This window comes from Gadus macrocephalus, chromosome 4, assembly GCF_031168955.1.
Source record: "Gadus macrocephalus chromosome 4, ASM3116895v1".
NCBI classification, from domain to species: domain Eukaryota; kingdom Metazoa; phylum Chordata; class Actinopteri; order Gadiformes; family Gadidae; genus Gadus; species Gadus macrocephalus.
The window spans coordinates 32638454-32665410 of NC_082385.1; the positions used below are offsets into that span (position 1 = coordinate 32638454).

At 45.1% G+C, this 26957-nt stretch overlaps 1 protein-coding gene and 1 pseudogene across 3 annotated transcripts in view; one reads left to right on the forward strand and one right to left on the reverse strand.

Annotated features, from left to right (window-relative positions):
* Positions 1-26957, forward strand: part of LOC132455344 (protein NLRC5-like) — a 227474-nt gene that overhangs the window by 71394 nt on the left and 129123 nt on the right. The window lies entirely within an intron of this gene.
* On the reverse strand, positions 747-26475 carry LOC132456615 (zinc finger protein 845-like; annotated as a pseudogene).

The following is a 26957-nucleotide window of genomic DNA, read 5'->3' on the forward strand; positions in this document are numbered from 1 at the left end:
TTTTTACACAGCAGTCTATTCATAACATTGTAATAACCACGGAAGAGGCAGTGAATGAAGTATTGATTAGACAGCGATTTATTAGACACCTAATAAACCGTTGGAACACGCAAGACCGGTAACAATAGCAACGCCGGGTAACAAACCCGCGAAGCCCAATCCAGGGGCCTGTACTACGAAGCTCGATTAGAGGGTTAGCGAGGTATGTTGAGCTGAAAGCCTGGGATAGCTGTACCATGAAAGTTGATCTCTTTAAGCGTCGCTGTATCACCATGGTGACTTACGCTCGCAACCAAACCTGGTCGGGAGCAGCTTTTCAGCGAGTCTACCCGGAGATCGGCTACTTATATCGGCGTGCGCAGCTTCCTAGCCCCTCCTCAGATAATGGCGTCACCATTTGTGGGTGTTCCCATGGACCTCGACGCACTTATCGTACAGGCGTCTCTCCGGAGACAAAGGTTTTTTTCGGGACAGAACCGATCCCTTTGCATTGTCTGACGATATTCTTTATGAGAGATACAGATTCGGCATTTATTTAATGGTGAAGATATTATTAATCAATGGCGTAAATATCGACGGTGCAACCGGTGCAGCTGCCCGGGTTCCTCATTATGCTTACCTTCCTGGACCTGCTGCTATTTAGATATATGTGGGCAGAAGGGGTTGTTGGTTGTTGTCTGGGAGGGAGGGGAGGGTGTAGGACACTTGAATGTGCCTTAAGTGGAAGGCAGGGGGAGGGGTTATTGTTATATATTTATTAATATTTCGTACTGTATTCTATTTATTCTTTTTATTTTTAAAAAGCACTGAACAAGATCTGCACCTTAATTTCGTTGCGTAAATACACTGTATTTAACCCAATGACAAATAAAGATTCTACTTCTAAGCACACGGAATGGAAAGGTAAGTGAAATGAACACAATCATGTATGGTGTGGGGTACAATCTCAGTCTATTTCACAAGTTTACTATGCGTTTTTTTGTAATAACAAAGATAACGGTAATGACAATGTTGTGGCAATATCAAGCAGAACTTTACTATAAAAATTATATGAACCCTGTTTGAATAATTTGTCAATTTCAATGAATTTCTATGCATTCTCCATGGACCTAGAGATACCTCCCGCCCTCTCAAATAGAAAAGTGCTAAGATAGTTTGCATTTGCAACTGTGGCCACCTAGTTTGATAATGAGGCCAATCCAGACTTATTTGTTGTGTAGATTCCTTTAACCGTCTTGCAGCCATGTCCACTTCACCCATAATGTGAATTGCAATTTAACTTGGTCTCTCCTCTGGCCAATCCTACACTCCACGAAGGCCCCTCCCCCTGACCTTTGTTTCCTTTGTATTTACCCACGATGTGAACGTTTCCTATAAGAATCAAGTACACCCATCGTCTCATTGACTGTATGCTTGGTAACTTTGCTGCCTGTATCTTCCCCTGATCAAGCTCTACATTAAATTAAATATTTTGCTGTCAGAAGTGTCCTAGAAATAAGTTATTCAACACAGACATCGATTATTAATAAAAACAGAAAGCAAATCAAAAGTTGAAAGCGTTTCATCGTGATGAAAAGAAAAACTAAAAGCAGTAATTGAAACCAATGCAAGACAGAGGTCTCAATCAAAGCGTCCCGTTACCCCGTGCCAAACGGTGCTTGAGCATGTGCACACGCAAAGTGCGTGGGTCGCTGTAGCTGGCGTTGCACTGCAGACACACGCAGGGCTTCACCCCAGAGTGAGTCCTCAGGTGGGTCTTCAGGTGGCTTGTCTGACTGAAGCGCTTCGTGCATTGGTCACACTTGTAGGGCTTCTCCCCGGAGTGACTCCTCATGTGTTTATTCAGGCTGCCTTTCTCACTGAAGCACTTCGTGCATTGGTCACACCTGTAGGGCTTCTCCCCGGAGTGAGTCCTCAGGTGGATCTTCAGGTGGCATTTCAGACTGAAGCACTTTGTGCATTGGTCACACTTGTAGGGCTTCTCCCCAGAGTGAGTCCTCAGGTGGGTCTTCAGGGTGCCTGTCTGACTGAAGCGCTTCGTGCATTGGTCACACTTGTAGGGCTTCTCACCGGAGTGAGTCCTCAGGTGGATCTTCAGGTGGCATTTCAGACTGAAGCACTTTGTGCATTGGTCACACTTGTAGGGCTTCTCCCCAGAGTGAGTCCTCAGGTGGGTCTTCAGGGTGCCTGTCTGACTGAAGCGCATCGTGCATTGGTCACACCTGTAGGGCTTCTCCCCAGAGTGAGTCCTCATGTGGATCTTCAGGTCACCGCCTTGACTGAAGCGCTTCATGCATTGGTCACACCTGTAGGGCTTCTCCCCAGAGTGATTCATCATGTGTCTATTCAGGTGGCATTTCAGACTGAAGCACTTCATGCATTGGTCACACCTGTAGGGCTTCTCGCCAGAGTGAGTCCTCAGGTGGGTCTTCAGGGTGCCTGTCCGACTGAAGCACTTCGGGCATTGGTCACACCTGTAGGGCATCTCGCCGGTGTGAGTCCTCAGGTGGTTCTTCAGGTTGCAGCCATGACTGAAGCGCTTCGTGCATTGGTCACACTTGTAGGGCTTCTCGCCGGAGTGAGTTCTCATGTGGATATTCAGGTTGCTTTTCAGACTGAAGCACTTCATGCATTGGTCACACTTGTAGGGCTTCTCCCCGGAGTGAGTCCTCATGTGGACGATCATATTGGCATTGTTGGGAATAACCTTTCCACACAAGACACCGGGCCGGCCCTTGCGGCCGCCCTGATGCCCAGTCAGCTCCTCAAGGCGGACGAGCCTCACGCTGCAGTTCAGGCTCTTGGCCACGCTGTGGTCAGCGGACAGCGAGCTCAAGGCCTCCAGTTCTGACGCGGCAAAGAGGATGTCATGGCCGTCCACCACCAGTGGGCCCTCCCCTTGTCCGTAGACACTCAGGGTGCGCAGCTCCCCGCTGTGACTTGACATGTGGGAGGAGCCAGGGGCGTCCACACGCAGACTCTCCGAGGTGGCGCCGCGCTGCGTGCTGCAGTCTCTGATGTCATTGTCTTCTTCAGAGAGGAAAACAGAGAAAGAGAGAAAGTGATGGTTTTAATTAATCATTTTCACAAAGTATACAGTTTGTACTTTGTACACACTTGTGTGTTGGAAGAATTATATTTTGACATTCTTCCTAACTTCTATTTGTTGATTATGCATTTTCCTTGTCGCCCTTTGGATGGTCAAGGGTTAAATGCTCCTGCTGAGAAGGCAGAATCGAGTACATTCTCAGTTTATCACGGTTGTTTTCTTGCATAGATGCAATGTGTGTACTAACCTACGGCGGGCATGCCTCCACCAATATCCTCTTCAACCTTGATTGAAATGGTGTCTGGGGTCTGCTGCTTTCCACATAAAGAAGGAAACACACACAAGACATATTCTTTCATTTTCACAGAATAGATGTCGATCCCCACTACCGACAGATTAGTTGGGCATAAGACGGGCATAATTGGCAGAGTAAAAACATCTACTGAATCATAAAGGTTTGGGCTTTCTATGGGATTGTTTTAGAGTTGTAACAGAGGAAGCCTCACTTTTGGATGGTGAATGAGAAGATGATTTCCAACCTGTACACTCAACTCCTCGAGGCAGACCAGCCGCTCGCCGCGCTCCAGGCTCTTGGCCGCGCTGTGGTCCGCAGACAGCGAGTTCAGGGCCTCCACTTCTGAGGCGGTGAAGAGGGTGTCATGGCCGTCCACCGCCAGTGGGCCCTCCCCTTTTCCGTAGACGCTCAGAATCTTCAGCTCCTTGCAGTGACTGGACATGAGGGAGGAGCCAGGGGCGTCCACACACAGACTCTCGGAGGTGGCGCCGCGCTGAGTGCTACTGTCTCCAAAGGCATCGCAGTCTTATGCAGAGGGAGAAAGAGGAAAAATCTATTGTTTTGATACATTATTTGCATAAAGGGAGGCATTGTGTATTTGTACACGTGAATGCAATGTTTATTATTTAATTATTGATTATGCCTTTTCCTTGTCGCCCTTTGGATGGTCAAGGGTTAAAGGCTCCTGCTGAGAAGGCAGATTCGAGTACATTCTCAGTTTATCACGGTTGTTTTCTTGCATAGATGCAATGTGTATTACTAACCTACGGCGGGCATGCCTCCACCAATATCCTCTTCAAGCTTGATTGAAATGGTGTCTGGTGTCTGCTGCTTTCCACATAAAGAAGGAAACACACACAAGACATATTCTTTCATTTTCACAGAATAGTTGTCAATCCCCACTACCGACAGATTAGGCGTTTTCACACTGCCAAGCTGGTTCGGTCGTGGCTTGGCACGCCCTGCAATTTCAACGTCTTGCCTGCCAATTTATTTTTTTGATTCAAGACCCTCACATGCAAGAATGAGTTCACATCTGAAGAAAGAGAAAAACGCGATTAACTATTTACAAGTGCAAAAATGCCAACAAATTCTTTATTTTGCTCACCAGCAGTTCCTCGCTACGACTGGACATGTGGGAGGAGCCAGGGGCGTCCACACCCAGAATCTCTGAGGTGGCGTTGCGCTGATTGCTACGGTCTCCAAAGGCATCGCAGTCTTCTGCAGAGGGAGGAAAAAAAGGTAAAAAAGTAATTGTTTTGATACATTATTTGCATAAAGGGAGGCATTGTGTATTTGTACACGTGAAAGAAACTCTTTAAATGTATGTAACATTGACACAGAGGGTTTAAAATGTGTACTGCTGACAAAGATTCACAGTTTTGGAGAGGGACGTCTCCTCCAGCACCCTCCTCCCTAGACTCAAAGCTCAAGTGGTTGGCCAGGTTAAGGTCACTCAACGAACACCAGCGCAAAGTGATCTGAGCACAACATGACATGTGAGGCAAGCGCATTAATTCTATTTTGACACTAAAAAGCAACAACGTGTCCTTCCCTCTAAGCTGTTCAGCTAACATTCATGCATTATGAATTTATTGATGTTTGAGAATGATAAACCAGCTCCTCTGTCTTGAAACCCTTCTGGGCTCTTGACCGATTCCATCTTTGAAATGCAACTCCCAAGTTTGACTCGTGTTTTAGCAGGCCGCTGGTCATGATGCTTTTCCAACGAGGACCAGGCTTTTTAACGCAGGAAGAATCTAGCATCAGCCTAGAATCTATGCTGCCTAGAATCTACCAAATCAAACAAAAAAAATACTCAATGAGTAATGTACACACCTTCACTTTTAAAATGGGGCTGCATAGACTTTAAGGATAGCTTTGTGCCTACAAATATGCGTTTCCAGGTTTTCTGTCTGGCAGGCAACATCCCTTGAGAGAAGCTGCTGAATGTAAGCACTTGATGAGCTGGCCTGCGTAGAGACAACAAAGAAAAATCAGTACTCCATGTTTTACCTTGTATGTATTCCAGGTGCAAGTTGTAAGAAGATATAAGAAGCATGTTTGGTGAATTACATTAGCCTAATACTTAAAATGAGTTCTATGAAATTATATTACATCCTTGATTTGTTTACATATTTTATAGTTCATCTCAACAACCCAATACCATAAAAAATCAAGCTCTGCAGAAATCTGCTAATAACCCTTTGATTTGAATCAGGTGTGAAGGGGAAAACATGCCTATAATAGTGTGTTCCAGGTACACTTTTTTGCCCGAAAATAACCAGCTTTAACTGGGAGTACAAGAGGGTAGAAGGGTGCGAAAACACGGGTTCCCAGGAACGCACCATATGTATTTAGGATGAGTTTAACAGGACAATCTCCTCATCAGTAAAACGCTAGAACTACTGCGGTCCAGTGGCCGGTAGAATACAGTTGTATTTGTTTGTTGTAGCAGACATTGTAAAACATTGCATTCCCTTGGTATCCAAGCAGTAGAGATCAGTGCCTGTACCCCCTTTGTTGAATTGTGCCCATTCTCGTGTGATGCCCCATGCTTGCTGAGATGCACACTCGACTTACAGTGTGTATTTATAGGAATGAATGGGCGGCCATGTATTAGTCCACGGTCCTTTCTCTTTAATAGGTCCATGGTATTTACACACATTACTGATGCTATCTACCTTAAAGTGTAATTCCGGCGCAATTTGAACCCAGGATCTTTGTTTTGGCATTAAAACCCATCAAATAAGCCTCCCAGATACCTTTTTCATTGAAAATCGAGTATTATAGTTTGCCGGGCGCAATGTTTGGCGTCCATGTTGTTGACTTGGGGCATAGTGTTTCGCTTCTAAATCCGCATTTTTGAACCACTAAATAGCACCAAACCTCTGCAGTAGCATGACTAGGGTCCCTACACATAAAACGAAGCACAAACAACTTAGTTTGCAAACCCGGAGTTTATTTAAAAAGACAGTTTAACAAGCATTACCGGGAGGTCCGTGTTTACAGGAAGTCCACACAAGTCGATTGCCGAATGCGCCGGAGTTCAGTTCAAGGAGGAACGTTTTGGAATTTATAATTTATATATTTATAAATAATATATAGCAAGTGTTGACACGTAAATTAAAGGAATTGCATATCTAAGTTACAGTTACAAAATAATTGTTCGCTACAATCAAGCATGGCACGTTGTTGACGGAAGACACACTGCACACGTGATTGACGCATAGAGTGAAGGACAGCTCAAGCACCGGAGAAGACGACCCATCCACAGCTTGAAGTCAAGAGAGAGATGGTTCGTGTTTGCGTCAAGAAACAAATTTATAAGCCCCAACTTCATTCGAGGAAGTGAAAGATGATCTTGTGAGTTGTCCAGGTTGGTTAACCTCGATTTATTGTGTATAAGGATTTGTGGTGGGAATTTACGGACCACGTCAATCGTTTTCTGCGTCAACCGGGTAGAATAAAGTCATCAGTACGTTTAACAATTGCGGTCATATTTGTGTAAAAAAGGTACAAGACCATACAACAAACAATAAAACAAACGTTGCAAGGAGAACTCCATTGCATTGGCTAAAGCCAGGAATTCACATTGCCAAGACAGCATTGCCCCCCAATACTACCTTACCATTTGGTTAATAAAATGGTAATCTATCAGTGGAAGCTGATAATGGACTTCTCCTTGCAACGTTTGTTTTATTGTTTGTTGTATGGTCTTGTACCGTTTTTACACAAATATGACCGCAATTGTTAAACGTTCTGATGACTTTATTCTACCCGGTTGACGCAGAAAACGATTGACGTGGTCCGTAAATTCCCACCACAAATCCTTATCCACAATAAATCGAGGTTAACCTACCTGGACAACTCACAAGATCATCTTTCACTTCCTCGAATGAAGTTAGGGCTTATAACTTTGTTTCTTGACGCAAACACGAACCATCTCTCTCTTGACTTCAAGCTGTGGATGGGTCGTCTTCTCCGGTGCTTGAGCTGTCCTTCACTCTATGCGTCAATCACGTGTGCAGTGCGTCTTCCGTCAATAACGTGCCATGCTTGATTGTAGCGAACAATTATTTTGTAACTAACTTACATATGCAATTCCTTTAATTTACGTGTCAACAATTGCTATATATTATTTATAAATATATATTATATAAATTATAAATTCCAAAACTTTCCTCCTTGAACTGAACTCCGGCGCATTCGGCAATCGACTTGTGTGGACTTCCTGTAAACACGGACCTCCCGGTAATGCTTGTTAAACTGTCTTTTTAAATAAACTCCGGGTTTGCAAACTAAGTTGTTTGTGCTTCGTTTTATGTGTAGGGACCCTAGTCGTGCTACTGCAGAGGTTTGGTGCTATTTAGTGGTTCAAAAATGCGGATTTAGAAGCGAAACACTATGCCCCAAGTCAACAACATGGACGCCAAACATTGCGCCCGGCAAACTATAATACTCGATTTTCAATGAAAAAGGTATCTGGGAGGCTTATTTGATGGGTTTTAATGCCAAAACAAAGATCCTGGGTTCAATTTGCGCCGGAATTACACTTTAACATTAGCGACAATAACTTGGCTGTTAGCTGTAGCGCTAATGCTAAAGCAACATTATAATGCTAACAAGGTAACCATTTACAGTAAAGCAACACAATGATATGGCGTTAGTTAACTTACTTTTTCGAGGTTTGTAGCTGAGCCGAGGAGAGTTGGTACTGATCCAGACTTGATTTTCAGACGTTGAGCAAGTCCAGCTCTGTATTGGCCCAAGTTGAGGAAGCAGTAGTCAGTGAAATGTTTGGCGCTGCCGTGTTCTAGCAACGGGACGCCCATATGTTCCTTACCTCATCTGACTCCCGCGCTGCGTTTGTATCCAGTAGGCGTGGCCTATGACGTATTGGCCCCGGCTTCCTCATCTGTCTAAAGATGCTGCCAGAGCAATAGAGAGAGAAGTGTTGCGACCATAGATATATCTAAGATATATCTATTAACTAGATGCCCTACGGCGGCATCTAGAACGAGGCATATAGTTAATATATATGTCTATGGTTGCGACACTCTGATCTCGCCGGCAGGGTCGTCACGTGGTTCATGTAAGCATGTATAGTTCAAGAACAGGCCGCGCTGCCGTGTTCTTCAATGGGACTGCCAGCAGCGATTGCAATATTGAATGGTAAATATAAATTAAAAAACACAAGTACTTTTCTGACCATTGTTGCATATTTGTAAACGTCAGTTTTACATTTGGAGTGGTAGGGTGACAACTGCAAGCTACTTAGATACGTTAAGTTTGAGGGAAAGCTTCACGTTCCTGTTAGCATGGGTAGCACTAGGCTACTGACTTTAGTGGCTTAACCTTACTACATCTGTTCTGAAATCAGAATCAAAAGTATCACATATATTAAAGAATAATAAATGAAAGTATTTTTTTTATTAAACAATGGGTCAGACAACAATAATGTGTGTGTGTGTGTGTGTGTGTGTGTGTGTGTGTGTGTGTGTGTGTGTGTGTGTGTGTGTGTGTGTGTGTGTGTGTGTGTGTGTGTCCAACTTGAAAAACAACGACAAAGTGAAGGAACAGGGATGAATATTGCGTTAACAAGAGAGGAATACGCTGAGGAAAGGAGACAATTAAAAAAGTAAAATGGTCCACTGGTTATAAAACCCTGCAGCAAATGCAGATTCCACTGCCTAACATCTGCACGCTGCAAAGAGAGTAGGCGCCAGGTAAAGCCGGGCCCCGTTTCCCGAAAGCATCGTTAGCCTAAGTGGATCGCAGTGGGTCGTACGAGCATCGTACAGTTTTCACACCGTTTCCCGAAAGCATCGTTGGTAACGAACGTCTTGAAAACGCTCGTAGCTAACGAGTGCTCCAGGGTACTCGTAGGACGCTAAGAGCATCGTTAGCCTACTATAGAGTGAACTCATTATTGCATTCGGGTGTCTTCATTCATAAAAAAAATAAAACATTTGGGAGTATGCAATAATACAAATGATTCTAAAGAGGTCAGAGACTCCGTGCACAGCCCCGCCTTCCCAGTGAACCAAGAAACCCCGCGCCGTGACGAACGGGGGATTTGACCCCCTCGGTTTAACACAGGAAACTTGCGATAAGAAGGTGAAATCGCCGGGCGTGCCAATAAGCTGCGACCGAACCGGCTCGGCAGTGTAGAAAGACCTATAGCCAGGGTTCGAGTTAGTTGGGAGGCAGTGGGAGCTTTCGATTATGAGCAGCTACTTGCCAAACGAAAAAATAGCCTGACTTCACAAGGTGTCTATTTATAATTTATTTGTTGATAAAGTTGATCAGCAGAGAAATAGTTAGCCAAAGACGTTGACGTCGCTTAGCAACCGAAGACGCTGGCGTTGTTGTGAAGGTCCCATGCAAGTGAACGGAGCGTTCCACGGCATTGAGAAGAGTCATAATAGCCCATATTTACGTCCTATATCCCCCCGTCCCGTCCCGTCAAAATTCAGCGCAAGGCCGGTACGGTCTCCCCCAACCGTCAACAACTTTAAGAGACCCCCACAGAGATGGAATCATAACTTGAACCCTGCCTACAGCCAACTTCATCCTGCCCAACAATATGGGCAGGATCCAAGCTCTCCTAATCGGGTCAGCAATAGCCGCGTTTGAATGATAATGTATGAATGGAACGTTGCATTTTTAATGTCTACAAATATTCTATACTAGAGAGCCAATCAATGCAACCTTATGCGGAATCAGATAAAGTCGGCTCTCTTGCTGCGCAAAATAGGCCTATATGTTTAAAAATTCAGCACATTAAGATAAATGTAGTTGTCACACAAGCTATTTTGGATTTTTGTAACATGGAATTAGTTCAGGGGGGCACATGCCGTGAATAAATGTATGCACAGTGCGTTCAGGATTAGGACTAATATGTCGGCCTAGGCTTAATCAATTGTGTTTTAATATCTTTAGTATTCATATTATTGCAATCTATTCATTTCGTAGGCTACTCTGCGGTTGGCCTTGATGGGGAGATATTTTAATTAGGGATCGACCGATATATCGGTCGGCCGATATTATCGGCCAATATTCGCGTTTTTTACGTGCATCGTATCGGCCGATACGCGGCTGATTTTCGCAGATTCTTTTTATTTTTTTTTATATTTTATACACCTGTCTTTAATATTTGTTAAATATTGTTCATCTACTTGCTCTTACTTGTTCTACTTCACCTGTTTTTACTATTTGTTAAATATTTTTTTAAAAAATCGGCTCAAGAAAATCGGTATCGACGTATCGGCTAAGGCTGATGAAAAATATCGGTATCGTATCGGCCCTAAAAAATCGGTATCGGTCGATGCCTAATTTTAACCCCTTTTTAACCCTATTTTCCTGTGACATTCCTGCGTCTCCCCCTGCGTCATAGCCCGTTTCAGAACTATGTCAGTGGACAGGTACAATCCTACGATCGTCGTGAGTGCAGCGAATGCGCGTTCACGTTAAGAGGTGTTTCGGGAAACGCTCCAAAGAAATTATCGATGGTTCGAAAGAATGATCTTACGAGCGAAGATCCATCGTTATCGGGAAACGGGGCCCTGGACCCAGTGTTTGAGATGCCAGATATATCAGGCTGAGGTTTGTGGAACCAAAAACAAGTGGGAACAAGGACTAAGAACAACAAAGCAAACAAACAGTAAGTGAACAAGAACAGCAAAGTAGAGCCAGGGGGTATCAATAAATAAAACAATGTTAGTCATGTGTGCAACAAGAACAACAAATGTCTAAACAGGTGTGCGTGTATGTCTAACTTGTAAAACAAGGACAAAGTGAAGGAACAGGGAGGAATATTATAAGTTATTAATAAACAAAGAAAATCCTCCACAAACATCAGGCTGAGGTTAAGGATAGTATAGTGCATCAGGTCGAAAGGAAGGACAACAATCGCAGCAGTCGCCGCCGCCACCACCAACAGCCGTCGCCAGCACAAGCCGCCACCACTAGCAGCAGAAGGCGACACCACCATCCTTCGCCACCACCAGCCAGCTCAAGCAGCCATCGCCTCAAGCAGCAGCGACCTGCAGCAGCAGTGTTATCCGGCACCAGCCAGCTCAAGCCACCAGCAGCAGCAGCCACCATCAGCAGCATCCACCTTCAGCAGCATCCACCTTCAGCAGCATCCACCATCAGCCGCATACACATAACCGCTATGTGTGTGACACAATTAGGCCTAGGCATTTTTTATTCATACTATAGCTGTGAGAATTGTTCAGAAAAATCACCGCCATAGTCGGCCTGGAGTCACAGGGCGACAGTCTCCTGCAAGAATCAGGGAAACCTATTATAGGACATTCTGTCCAGAAATTAAACATTTAGAAGAATACGTGACATTTTGCTTTGATAGTTATATACCTCTGATTGGAGATTGATTGTCGGCGGCTCCTCCAAAATAATGTTTGTACCTTCAACTAAAAATGACAATTAATTTACACTCAATCATTTCACATTTGATTAGCAAGACAATTATTGATGTCCATTGCCAATACATGAATACATACTCATTACAAAGGCCTTGGAAGTCGAGGCAGTGGGGTCAGAGGACATCCCCCCTTCCACTCCTACCATCATCGGCCGACCTTCGTTATTGGCGAGAGCCAGCTCCTCCGAAGTGGTGAAGGGCGGTGGAGCGGTCCCCCTCCCAGTCGTATTATTGGTTTTCTTTTTATTTGCAGCAGGTAATCAACATGTGACTAAAGGTTGGAGCCTAGGCCATTGCCAATCATAGGCTAGATTCACCTGAAATTATTCAAATGGATGCTTACAACTTACCACATTAAATATTATTTTAATATTTATTTTTGACTTGGCCCCATGTTCGTAGGAGCGTGCTGGCACCACATATATGGGGGTAAAAGGCATGATGATGCAAGATATTTTTTAGACAATGTGCAGAATCTTTTCACTTACGAATGAACACGGACGGCTATTCTTTTTTGCAAAAGAATCAGAGAAATAAATTCTTTATCGCACAGACAAAATACTTAAATGACAAAACAAAACAAAACGAATAAAAAGCTGGAAAGTATTTAATCATGATGAAAAGAAAAACTAAAAGCAGTAATTTCGACAAATACCGGACAGAGCTCTCAATCAAAGCGCCCCGTTACCCTGTGTGAAAGCACCCCATTGCCCGTGTGCTTGAGCATGTGCACACTCAAATTGCTTTGGTCGCTGTAGCTGGCGTTGCAATGCACTAACAGGCAGGGCTTCTAACCGGAGTGAGTCCTCATGTGGATATTCAGGTGGCCTTTCTGACTGTAGCGCATCGTGCATTGGTCACACTTGTAGGGCTTCTCCCCAGAGTGAGTCCTCATGTGGTGCTCCAGTTGGTTTTTCAGACTGAAGCACTTCGTGCATTGGTCACACTTGTAGGGCTTCTCCCCAGAGTGAGTCCTCATGTGGTGCTCCAGTTGGTTTTTCAGACTGAAGCACTTCGTGCATTGGTCACACTTGTAGGGCTTCTCCCCAGAGTGAGTCCTCATGTGGTCGTTCAGGCTGCTTTTCTGACCGAAGCGCTTCGTGCATTGGTCACACTAGTAGGGCTTCTCCCCAGAGTGAGTCCTCATGTGTTGCTTCAGGTGGTCTTTCACACTGAAGCACTTCGGGCATTGGTCACACTTGTAGGGCTTCTCCCCAGAGTGAGTCCTCAGGTGGATCTTCAGGTGGCATTTCAGACTGAAGCACTTCGTGCATTGGTCACACTTGTAGGGCTTCTCCCCAGAGTGAGTCCTCAGGTGGATCTTCAGGCTGCCTTTCAGACTGAAGCACTTCGTGCATTGGTCACACTTGTAGGGCTTCTCCCCAGAGTGAGTCCTCATGTGGCGCTTCAGGAGGTTTTTCAGACTGAAGCACTTCGGGCATTGGTCACACCTGTAGGGCTTCTCGCCGGTGTGAGTCCTCAGGTGGTTCTTCAGGTTGCAGCCATAACTGAAGCGCTTCGTGCATTGGTCACACCTGTAGGGCTTCTCGCCGGAGTGAGTCCTCATGTGGACGATCATATTGGCATTGTTGGGAATAACCTTGCCACCCAAGACACCGGGCCGGCCCTGGCGGCCGCCCTGATGCCCAGTCAGCTCCTCAAGGCGGACGAGCCTCACGCTGCAGTTCAGGCTCTTGGCCACGCTGTGGTCAGCGCACAGCGAGCTCAAGGCCTCCAGCTCTGACGCCGCAAAGAGGGTGTCATGGCCGTCCACCGCCAGTGGGCCCTCCCCTTGTCCGTAGACGCTCAGAATGCGCAGCTCCCCGCTGTGACTTGACATGTGGGAGGAGCCAGGGGCGTCCACACGCAGACTCTCCGAGGTGGCGCCGCGCTGCGTGCTGCAGTCTCTGATGTCATTGTCTTCTTCAGAGAGGAAAACAGAGAAAGAGAGAAAGTGATGTTTTTAATTAATCGTTTTCACAAAAGGTATACAGTATGTACTTTGTACACACTTATGTGTTGGAAGAATTATATTTTGACATTCTTTCTAACTTCTATTTGTTGATTATGCATTTTCCTTGTCGCCCTTTGGATGGTTAAGGGTTAAAGGCTCCTGCTGAGAAGGCAGATTCGAGTACATTCTCAGTTTATAAAGGTTGTTTTCTTGCATAGATAGATGCAATGTGTATTACTAACCTACGGCGGGCATGCCTCCACCAATATCCTCTTCAACCTTGATTGAAATGGTGTCTGGGGTCTGCTGCTTTCCACATAAAAAAGGAAACACACACACAAGACATATTCTTTCATTTTCACAGAATAGTTGTTAATCCCCACTAACGACAGATTAGGCATTTTTACCCTGCCAACTGATAAAATCCCCCTTCGTCTCGGAGCTGGCTTTCTTGGTTCACAGGAGAAGGCGGGGCTACACACTGGAGGACTTTTTACAATGAATTGCAAAAAAATATATGCATAATTTTTTTGATTCAAGACCCTCGCATGCAAGAATGAGTTCACATCTGAGTGTAGGCTAAAACGCGATTACCTATTTACAAATGCAATAATCCCAACATATTCTTTATTTTGCTAACCACTTTGCTGACGAAGCATTGTAAGGAACGTTTTTCTGGTACTTTCTCTTAGATCAACCATTTTTCGTCTTCTTTAAATTCGACTGCCTCACCTTCTCTCCTATGATGGTCAGCAACTTGCGGATTTCACAGTCTCTCCAGTTACAACTATTCATGTTGATATCGCTGCATCGTCTCTTTTGTAGAGACAATGCAGCAACACCTCTACCCAAGCCTCGCCCCTAGAACCGCAAAGCTGTCTTATCGCATTTACATCAACATGAAACCGCCAATATGTGTAGGGTCAGAGAGGGTTAATAGGGGTGCGAAATAAAGCCTGTAAATTACCTCGGTCAGTGTAGACGTGCAGATCACACAGGGGAAAAGTTGGGCATAAGACGGGCATATTTGGCGGTGTAAAAACGTTTACTGAATCATAAAGGTGTGGGCTTTCAATGGGTTTGTTTTAGAGTTGTAACAGAGGAAGCCTCTCTTTTGGATGGTGAATAAGAAGATGATTTCCAACCTGGACACTCAGCTCCTCACGGCAGAACAGCTGCTCGCCGCGCTCCAGGCTCTTGGCCACGCTGTGGTCCGCAGACAGCGAGTTCAGGGCCTCCACTTCTGACGCGGTGAAGAGGGTGTCATGGCCGTCCGTCGCCAAAGGACCCTCCCCTTTTCCGTAGACGCTCAGAATCTTCAGTTCCTCGCTGTGGCTGGACATGTGGGAGGAGCCAGGGGCGTCCACACCCAGAATCTCTGAGGTGACGCCGCGCTGCGTGCCGCGGTCTCTGATGTCATTGTCTTCTTCAGAGAGGAAAACAGAGAAAGAGCCCCTTTGGATGGTCAAGGGTTAAAGGCTCCTGCTGAGAAGGTAGATTCGAGTACATTCTCAGTTGATCAAGGTTGTTTTCTTGTATAGATGCAATGTGTATTACTAACCTACGGCGGGCATGCCTCCACCAATATCCTCTTCAACCTTGATTGAAATGGTGTCTGGGGTCTGATGCTTTCCACATAAGAAGGAAACACAGACAAGACATTCTTTAATTTTCACAGAATAGATGTCGATCCCCACTACCGACAGATTAGTTGGGCATAAGACGGGCATAATTGGCAGAGTAAAAACATCTACTGAATCATAAAGGTTTGGGCTTTCTATTGGTCTGTTTTAGAGTTGTAACAGAGGAAGCCTCTCTTTTGGATGGTGAATGAGAAGATGATTTCCAACCTGCACACTCAGCTCCTCGAGGCAGACCAGCCGCTCGCCGCGCTCCAGGCTCTTGGCCACGCTGTGGTCCGCAGACAGCGAGTTCAGGGCCTCCACTTCTGACGCGGTGAAGAGGGTGTCATGGCCGTCCTCTGCCAGTGGGCCCTCCCCTTTTCCGTAGACACTCAGAATCTTCAGCTCCTCGCTGTGACTGGACATGTGGGAGGAGCCAGGGGCGTCCACACCCAGACTCTCTGAGGTGGCGTTGCGATGAGTGCTACGGTCTCTAAAAGGCATCGCAGTCTTTTGCAGAGGGAGAAAAAAAGGAAAATCTAATGTTATGATACATTATTTGCATAAAGGGAGGCATTGTGTATTTGTACACATGAGAGAAACTCTTTAAATGTATGTAACATTGACACAGAGGGTTTAAAATGTGTACTGCTGACAAAGATTCACAGTTTTGGAGAGGGACATCTCCTTCAGCACCCTCCTCCCTAGACTCAAAGCTCAAGTGGTTAGCCAGGTTAAGGACACTCAACGAACACCAGCGTAGGCTACACTGCGGTTGGCCGTGATGGGGAGATATTTTAACCCTTTTTAACCCCATTTTCCTGGGACATTCCTGCGTCTCCCCCTGCGTCATAGCCCGTTTCAGAACCATGTCAGCGGACAGGTACAATCCTACGATCGACGTGAGTGCAGCGAATGCGCGTTCACGTTAAGAGGAGTTTCGGGAAACGCTCCAAAGAAATTATCGATGGTTCGAAAGATCCATCGGGAGAATGATCTTACGAGCGAACATCCATCGTTATCGGGAAACGGGGCCCTGGACCCAGTGTTTGAGATGCCAGATATATCAGGCTGAGGTTTGTGGAACCAAAAACAAGTGGGAACAAGGACTAAGAACAACAAAGCAAACATACAGTAAGTGAACAAGAACAGCAAAGTAGAGCCAGGGGGTATCAATAAATAAAACAATGTTAGTCATGTGTGCAACAAGAACAAATGTGTCAACAGGTGTGCGTGTATGTCTAACTTGTAAAACAAGGACAAAGTGAAGGAACAGGGAGGAATATTATAAGTTATTAATAAACAAAGAAAATACTCCACAAACATCAGGCTGAGGTTAAGGATAGTAAAGTGCATTAGGTCGAAAGGAAGGACAACTATCGCAGCAGTCGCCGCCACCACCACCAACAGCCGTCGCCAGCACAAGCCGCCACCACTAGCAGCAGAAGGCGACACCACAATCCTTCGCCACCACCAGCCAGCTCAAGCAGCCAATCGCCTCAAGCAGCAGCGACCTGCAGCAGCAGCCATCAGCATCCACCATCATCAGCATCCACCATCAGCAGCATCCACCTTCAGCAGCATCCACCTTCAGCATCCACCATCAGCCGCATACACATAACCGCTATGTCAGTGACAATTAGGCCTAGGCATTTTTTATTCATACTGTAGCTGTGAGAATTGTTCAGAAAAATCACCCCCATAGTCGCCCTGGAGTCACAGGCCTACAGTCTCCTGCAAGAATCAGGGAAACCTATTATAGGACATTCTGTCCAGAAATTAAACATTTAGAAGAGTACGTGACACTTTGCTTTGATAGTTATATACCTCTGATTGGAGATTGATTGTCTGCAGCTCCTCCAAACTAATGTTTGTACCTTCAACTAAAAATGACAATTAATTTACACTCAATCATTTCACATTTGATTAGCAAGACAATTATTGATGTCCATTGCCAATACATGAATACATACTCATTACAAAGGCCTTGGAAGTCGAGGCAGTGGGGTCAGAGGACACCCCCCCCCCTTCCACTCCTACCATCATCGGCCGACCTTCGTTATTGGCGAGAGCCAGCTCCTCCGAAGTGGTGAAGGGCGGTGGAGCGGTCCCCCTCCCAGTCGTATTAAATCTGGTTTTATTTTTATTTGCTGCAGGTAATCAACTTGTGACTAAAGGTTGGAGCCTAGGCCATTGCCAATCATAGGCTAGATTCACCTGAAATCATTCAAATGGATGCTTACAACTTACCACATTGAATATTATTTTAATATTTATTTTTGACTTGGCCCCATGTTCATAGGAGCGTGCTGGCACCACATATATGGGGGTAAAAGGCATGATGATGCATGATATTTTTAGACAATATGCAGAATCTTTTCACTTACGAATTAACACAGACGGCTATTTTTTGCCAGCACGCTACCCTAGCCATATTATGGGCAACCGTGTTCCCCTTGGCTGTGATTTGGACTTTGAATTCCTCGTAGGAGTTCATAATAATACACCACGCACGCTCGATTCACTTTGCATAAGGGGGAGTCAAATGACGTGATAAACACACCTTTTATGTGAACGCGCATTGAACCTAAAGCGGAAAACCTGGTTTGACTAATTTAATCTAGAGTGAGTGTCGTGGAACCATTTAACTCTGACTGCGAGTTGCGTCTCTGTCGAACCAGGTTTCCCAAGAAAGCCTGGGTATGTTCAGCGAGGTTCGTGGTATACTCCCCTCACATGTTTCCTTTGTATTTACCAACGATGTGAACGTTTCCTAATATTTTGCTGTTAGAAGAGTCAGAGAAATAAATTCTTTATCACGGACATAAATTACTAAAATTAAAACAAAGCAAAACAAAGCGAATCAAAAGCAGGAAAGTGTTTAATCCTGATGAAAAGAAAAACTAAAAGCATTAATTTCGACAAATACCGGACAGAGGTCTCAATCAAAGCGCCCCGTTACCCTGTGTGAAAGCACCCCGTTGCCCGTGTGCTTGAGCATGTGCACACTCAAATTGCTTTGGTCGCTGTAGCTGGCGTTGCAATGCACTAACAGGCAGGGCTTCTAACCGGAGTGAGTCCTCTTGTGGATCTTCAGGTTGCTTTTGTGACTGAAGCGCATCGGGCATTGGTCACACTTGTAGGGCTTCTCCCCGGAGTGAGTCCTCAGGTGGATCTTCAGGGCATCTCTCCGACTGCAGCGCTTACTGCATTGGTCACACTTGTAGGGCTTCTCCCCGGAGTGACTCCTCATGTGTTTATTCAGGGTGCCTTTCTCACTGAAGCACTTCGTGCATTGGTCACACTTGTAGGGCTTCTCCCCGGAGTGAGTCCTCATGTGTTTATTCAGGGTGCCTTTCTCACTGAAGCACTTCGTGCATTGGTCACACTTGTAGGGCTTCTCGCCGGAGTGAATCATCATGTGGAATTTCAGGTGGCCTTTCTGTCTGAAGCGCATCTTGCATTGGTCACACCTGTAGGGCTTCTCCCCAGAGTGAGTCCTCATGTGTCTATTCAGGTGGCCTTTCAGACTGAAGCACTTCATGCATTGGTCACACTTGTAGGGCTTCTCCCCAGAGTGAGTTCTCATGTGGATCTTCAGGGCGTAGCTATCACTGAAGCGCTTTGTGCATTGGTCACACTTGTAGGGCTTCTCGTCGTTATGGGTCCTCATCATATTGGCCTTGTTGGGAATAACCTTTCCACACAAGACACCGGGCCGGCCCTTGCGGCCGCCCTGATGCCCAGTCAGCTCCTCAAGGCGGACGAGCCTCACGCTGCAGTTCAGGCTCTTGGCCACGCTGTGGTCAGCGGACAGCGAGCTCAAGGCCTCCGGTTCTGACGCGGCAAAGAGGGTGTCATGGCCGTCCACCGCCAGTGGGCCCTCCCCTTGTCCGTAAACGCTCAGGATGCGCAGCTCCCCGCTGTGACTTGACATGTGGGAGGAGCCTGGGGCGTCCACACGCAGACTCTCCGAGGTGGCGCCGCGCTGCGTGCTGCAGTCTCTGATGTCATTGACGTCTTCTTCCAGAGAGGAAAACAGAGAAAGAGAGAAAGTAATGTTTTAATTAATCATTTTCACAAAAGGTATACAGTATGTACTTTGTACACACTTGTGTATTGGAAGAATTATGTTTGGACATTCTTTCTAACTTCTATTTGTTGATAATGCATTTTCCTTGTTGCCCTTTGGATGGTCAAGGGTTGAAGGCTCCTGCTGAGAAGGCAGAATTGCGTACATTCTCAGTTTAAAGGTCGTTTTCTTGCATAGATGCAATGTGTATTACTAACCTACGGCGGGCATGCCTCCACCAATATCCTCTTCAACCTTGATTGAAATGGTTTCTGGTGTCTGCTGCTTTCCACATAAAGAAGGAAACACACACAAGACATATTCTTTAATTTTCACAGAATAGTTGTCAATCCCCACTAACGACAGATTAGGCATTTTTACACTGCCAATCTGGTTCGGTCGCGGCTTGGCACGCCCTGCAATTTGCAACACTGCCAAGCTGATAAAATCCCCCTTCGTCTCAGAGCTGGCTTTCTTGGTTCACAGCAGAAGGCGGGGCTACACACTGGAGGACTTTATACAATGAATTGCAAAAAAAAGAAATTTGATTCAAGACCCTCGCATTCAAAAATGAATTCACATCAGAGTGTAGAGTAAAACGCGATTAACTATTCACAAGTGCAAAAATCCCAACGTATTCTTTATTTTGCTAACCACTCTGCTGACGAAGCATTGTAAGGAAAGTTTGCCTGGTACTTTCTCTTAGATCAACCATTTTTCGTCTTCTTTAAATGCGACTGCATCACCTTTTCTCCCGTGATGGTCAGCAGCATTGTGATATCGCTAAATCGTCTCTGTTGTAGAGACAATGCAGCAACACCTCTACCCAAGCCTCGCCCCTAGAACCGCAAAGCTGTCTTATCGCATTTACATCAAAATGAAACCGCCAATATGTGTAGGGTCAGAGAGGGTTAATCGGGGTGCGAAATAAAGCCTGTAAATTAATTCCGTCAGTGTAAACGCGCGGATCACACAGGGGAAAAGTTGGGCATAAGACAGGCATATTTGGCAGTGTAAAAAGGTTTACTGAATCATAAAGGTGTGGGCTTTCTATGGGTTTGTTTTAGAGTTGTAACAGAGGAAGCCTCTCTTTTGGATGGTGAATAAGAAGATGATTTCCAACCTGCACACTCAGCTCCTCGCGGCAGACCAGCCGCTCGCCGCGCTCCAGGCTCTTGGCCACGCTGTGGTCCGCAGACAGCGAGTTCAGGGCCTCCACTTCTGACGCGGTGGAGAGGGTGTCATGGCCGTCCACCGCCAGTGGGCCCTCCCCTTTACCGTAGACACTCAGAATCTTCAGTTCCTCGCTGTGGCTGGACCAGTGGGAGGAGCCAGGGGCGTCCACACCCAGACTCTCTGAGGTGGCGTTGCGCTGAGTGCTACGGTCTCCAAAGGCATCACAGTCTTCTGCAGAGGGAGAAAAAAAAGACCAAGTAATTGTTTTGATACACTGTTTGCATAAAAGGAGGAAGTGTGTATTTGTACACATGAAATAAAAAATGTAAATGCATGTTTATTAGGGCTGTAACGATATGCATATCGAAACCGGAATCACGACACTCAAAACCACAAACCTGTCTCGCGGTGTGAGAAGGCAGAAGCACGATACGCCCTTTCTAACTCTCCGGTCAAATTGTCAAATGGAAATTTGCTAATAATCTGTCTAAATAATAGTCTGCTGACACCGCTCCTCTTATCGATGCCGTAAATCTGCGACGAGATGCCCTCTCTGTGATGACAGCTCTCCGTGGCTACGTAGGATTGCATTTCTCCACAGCCTGCAAAGTCCTCATATGCGATATGAACGACATTTATCCAGAGTGGGACAAATGCGAAAAAATAGCCTGTGTGATCCTGTCTCTAGTGTTTTGTGTGCTTTGAACGGCAGTTGGTCTGCTTATAGGTCGGAATGAAGCGGCCACCGATTATTGACAGGATGGGTACTTTATTCTACCGGACTCGTTTGTTTCTTCACTAGACACACACACACACACACGGTACCGCTCGCTTTCCTCGCTCGTCCACTCACTCGCTGACGTCACTCACACACACATACATACGCTACTCGTAACACTGCCTCGTTATCGCGAATCAGACGTTCATGTTTTTTCGCCATCTATTTGAAAGTTAGGTTATTAAACATGTTGCATTCTATACGGCCTGATTATGTCATTATTTAAGCTACATAGCCTAATAAGAATCCATAATAGGATATTTGACTAAACCACAAAACTAGTTGAGGGTTTTTGCCTACCTGCAAGCATCCTCCAACTGCAATTAGACTTTGGTTATTTATTTATTAATATAGCGATACATTAATAGTATTCTTTCTGTTCGAATCTGATCAGTGTTCCAAAATATTTTTTATTAAAAGTTGCATTAAGTTTATTGTTACTTAAGTGTTGTTTAAATAAAAAGCTTTTTACATTAAAAAAAATCGTGGGATGTATCGAACCGTGGGTCAAAAATCTTGATACAATCGTGAGTTGGTTTATTGTTACGGCCCTAATGTTTATGCAACATTGAGACCGAGGGTTTAAAATGTGTACTGCAGACACAGATTAAGAGTTTTGGAGAGGGACGTCTCCTCCAGCCCCCTCCCCCCTAGACTCAAAGCTCAAGCGGAGGCCAGGTGGAGGACACTGAACGAACACCAGCGCAAAATGATCTGAGCACAACATGACATGAGAGACAAGTGCAATTATTCTATTTTGACAATAGCAAGTGACAACGTGTCCTTCCCTGTAAGCTGATCAGCTAACATTTATACATTTTGAGTTCATTGATCTTTGAGAATAATAAACCAGCTCATGTGATATTTATCTTGAAGCCCTTCTGGGCTCTTGACTGATTCCATCTTTGAAATACAACTCCCAAGTTTGACTCATGTTTAACAGGGCGCTGGTCATGATGCTTTTCCAAAGAGGACCAGGCTTTTCAGCGCAGTTAGAATCGAGTACATTCTCAGTTGATCCAGGTTGTTTGCTTGCATGGATGCAATGTGTATTACTAACCTACAGCGGGCATGCCTCCACCAATATCCTCTTCAACCTTGATTGAAATGGTGTCTGGGGTCTGCTGCTTTCCACATAGAGAAGGAAACACACACAAGACATTATTTCATTTGCACAGAATAGTTGTCAATCCCCACTAAGGACACATTATGCATTTTTACTCTGCCAAGCCGGTTCGTTCGCCGCTTTGCACGCCCTGCAAATTCATTGTCTTGCCTGTGTACAACAGAGGGGGTAAAATCCACCTTCGTCACGGAGCCAGCTTTCTTGGTTCACTGGAGATGGCGGGGCTATGCACGGAGAGTACACGTCTTATCAATAAATTGCATACTCCGAATGTCTTTTTTCTTTAGATTCACTCATTCTAGCATGCAAGAATAAGTTGACATCTGAGTGTAGACTAAAACGCGATTCACTATTTACAAGCGCAAAATCAACAACATATTCTTTATTTGGCTGACCACTTTGCTGACCAAGCAGCGTAAGGAAAGTTCTTATGGTATTTTCTCGTAGATCGCACTCTCTCCCCGTCTTCGTTAAATGCGACTGCATCACCTTCCCTCCCATGACGGTCAGCAGCTTGCAGATATCAGTATCCCTCCAGTTATAACTACTCATGTTGAAATCACTGCGTTGTCTCTGTTGCATAGACAATGCAGCAGTAACACCTCTACCAAAGTCCCTTCCCTGGAACCTCAAAGCTGTCTGATCACATTTACATCTAAATGAAAGGCGCCAATATGTGTAGGGTCTGAGAGGGTAAATTGGGGTGCGAAATCAAGCCGGTAAATGACCACGGTCAGTGTAAACGCGCGGACCATGCAAGGAAAAAGGTGGGCATAAGACGGGCATATTTGGCAGCGTTTACTGAATCATAAAGGGGTGTGCTTTCTAGGGGTGTGTGCTGGAGTTGTAACAGAGGAAGCCTCTCATTTGGATGCTGAATAAGAAGATGACTTCCAACCTGCACACTCAGCTCCTCGTGGCAGACCAGCCGCTCGCCGCGCTCCAGGCTCTTGGCCGCGCTGTGGTCCGCAGACAGCGAGTTCAGGGCCTCCACTTCTGACACGGTGAAGAGGGTGTCATGGCCGTCCACCGCCAGTGGGCCCTCCCCTTTACCGTAGACGCTCAGGATCTTCAGCTCCCCGCTGTGACTGGACATGTGGGAGGAGCCAGGGGCGTCCACACACAGACTCTCCGAGGTGGCGCCGCGCTGCGTGCTACGGTCTCCAAAGTCATCGCAGTCTTCTGCAGAGGGAGAAAAACAATGACAGAAAGTAATAGTGTTCATACACTGTTTGCATAAAAGAAGAAAGTGTAATGGTACATTTGAAACTCTTTAAAGGTATGTTTATGTAACATTGAGAGAGGGTTTAAAATGTGTACTGCAGACAAAGATTCAGAATTTTGGAGAGGGATGTCTCCTCCAGCACCCTCCCCCCTAGACTCAAAGCTCAAGCGGGGGCCAGGTGGAGGACACTGAACGAACACCAGCGCAAAATGATCTCAGCACAACAAGACATGAAAGACAAGCGCAATTATTCTATTTTGACAATAACAAGCGACAACGTGTCCTTCCCTGTAAGCTGATCAGCTAACATTTATACATTTTGAATTCATTGATGATTGATGATTCATTGAGAATGATTAACAGCTCATGTGATATCTGTCCTGAAACCCTTCTGGGCTCTTGACTGATTCCATCTTTGAAATACAACTCCCAAGTTTGACTTGTGTTTAACAGGGCGCTGGTCATGATGCTTTTCCTAAGATGACCAGGCTTTTTAGGTAGGATCTAGAATCAGCCTAGTCTTTGCTGCCTAGAATCTACTACATCAAAAGTAAATGTACTTATGGTGGAAAGTACAAACCTGAGTTTGTAAAGTGGGACGGCAAAGTCTTTAAGGATAGCTGTGTGCCTACAGTATGTGTTTCCAGGTGGTCTGTATGGCAGGCAACATCCCTTGAGAGAAGCAGCTGAATGTAAGCACTTGATGTGCTGATCTGTGTAGAGACAACAAGGTCAAATTAGTAGTCAATGTATTACTTTGTATATATTCCAGGTGCAAGTTGGAAGAAGACATAACATAAACATGTTTAGTGAATACCATTAGCCTAACTTAAAATGAGATCTATGAAATGATAAAATTATGTCACATCATTTATTTGTTTGCGTATTTCATATATCTTAAAAGTTCATCACATCATCTCACTACAATTACATCAAGCTCTGCAGAAATCTGCTAATAACCCATTGATTTGAATCAGGTGCGAAGGGGAAAATATGAGTGGGTCCTGGAATGGCAGTCAAACCCGCAACTCACTACCTGTGAACTCGTATCAGAACGATGTATAACATTATGCTGCATCCGGGGACACATTTCAGACCGTAAGTTACGAGCTGTAGCGGAGGTCATCGATCTGGTAGAGGGTTGTGAAACCACGGTTTACGGGTTGCCTGGATAGCACCATATGTATTTAGGAGGAGTTAACGGGCCATAATAATCTCCTCATCAGTAAAACGCAAGAACTACTGTGGTCACGTAAGCAAGGCAATTCTATTTGTATAGCGCATTTCTTACATCAAGCAGTTCAATGTGCTTTACAGAATACAAAAAACAACAGTATCATTTATAGTGACGAAGTACATGCAAACAATATAATGAAAGTACTTCTATGAAATGACACATAATAAAAAAGAATAAAAGGGCGAAAAAGATAAAAAAAAAAGAATAAAAAGACCTTCAGATATAAGTAGTATGAATAAGTATAGATCGTATAGATTAGAATAAAAATAAAAAAGAGAAGGAAAACATTAGAAAGGTTAATAGTATGCATCACTGAAGAGTGATGCATACTATTCCCCCTTTAGTTTGGATTTAAAAATACCAGTTGTGCCGTAATTTCTTGATTCTTTTTTAATTTCTTCTGGCAGTTTGGTCCAAAGTTTAGCTGCATAAACACTAAAGGCTGACTCACCACATTTTGTTTTGGCCATAGTTTGAACCAAAAGATTTTTGTTTTGAGACCTCAGTGATCTGGCTTGGTTGTGCTGTGTGAACATGTCATGTATGTAGTATGGTCCAATGCCATTTAGTGCTTTAAAAACAATTCTATAAATAGGCCTAACTGGAAGCCAGTGTAAGGACCTTATGATAGGGGTAATGTGCTCACTTCTTTTAGTCCTAGTTAGCAGCATTTTGTATAGTTTGTAGTTGCTATATAGTTTTTTGGGGAATCCCAGTTAAAAGGGCATTACCGTAGTAGTCTATCCTGCTTGAAATTAAAGCGTGAATACATTTTTCTAGGTCACTCTCCGACATAAGGTTCCTCAATATTGCAACGAAGAAAGAAGTGTACAACACTCTAGCTGGGCTGTTAGCTGTAGAGCTAATGCTACAGCAACAACATTATAAATTATGTCTAATGCTTATCGTCGTAATCGAGTTATCGCCCAGCCCTAGGTGCACGCTCAGTCAGAACGTTTATCCAAATAACAAAGAAGTGTACAACACTCGCATTACAGTGTGTGTACATCAAACACATACCTGATGCCATCCAACTTTACATTAGAGACAGTAACTGGGCCGGTAGCTGTAGAGCTAATGCTAGGGTAACAAGGTAACCATATACAGTAAAGCAACACAATGATATAGCGGTAGTTCACTTACTTGTCCGAGGTTTGTCGCTGAGCCGAGGAGAGTTGGTACTGCTCCGGACACCATTTCCAGACGTTCAGCAAGTCCATCTTTGTATTGGACCAAGTTGAGAAAGCAGTCGTCGGTGAAATGTTTGGCGCAGACTTTCGCATTTCCAGAGAAAATGAAATCAACCCACTGCTTCTTCAGAGGCTCGGATGAAGGAAGTAAAAATAAACTGTCGTGTTCATTTGTACTACATCCAAACACTGAGCAACTGCCGTGCTTCGCTCGTTTGCAAGACATGATGTCTCTCCAGGAAAGAACTATGTGGGCTGAGCTCACACGGTCGTTGCTCATTTTCTCATGGGCGGTCGGGACAAATTCTCTGGGCGGGCAAAGCAGAGAAACGGAGGTAACCTTTTCCCCGTATTTTTTATTGAACTTGTTGATGCAATGCGATCCTCAGGATCCTAAGCAAGAAATACAGGCTTGATGCAAATAATACCTTGTTTTCTTTCCATTATTTTTTTTACCCTTCTGCATTGGTTCTTATTGGTGGTTTGTTGAACTTACAGGTTCCTCTTTGATGAATGACAAAAAAAAAAGCCAAGAGGCCGTTTATAAAATCCAGGCTCTGTTATTGCATGTGGAACCACTAGGGGGCACGTACACACGTACACACACACACACACACACACACACACACACACACACACACACACACACACACACACACACACACACACACACACACACACACACACACACACACACACACACACACACACACACACACACACACGCAAACACACGCACACGCACGCACGCACACCGTGAGGACCCAGTCGGGTCTTTGACCCC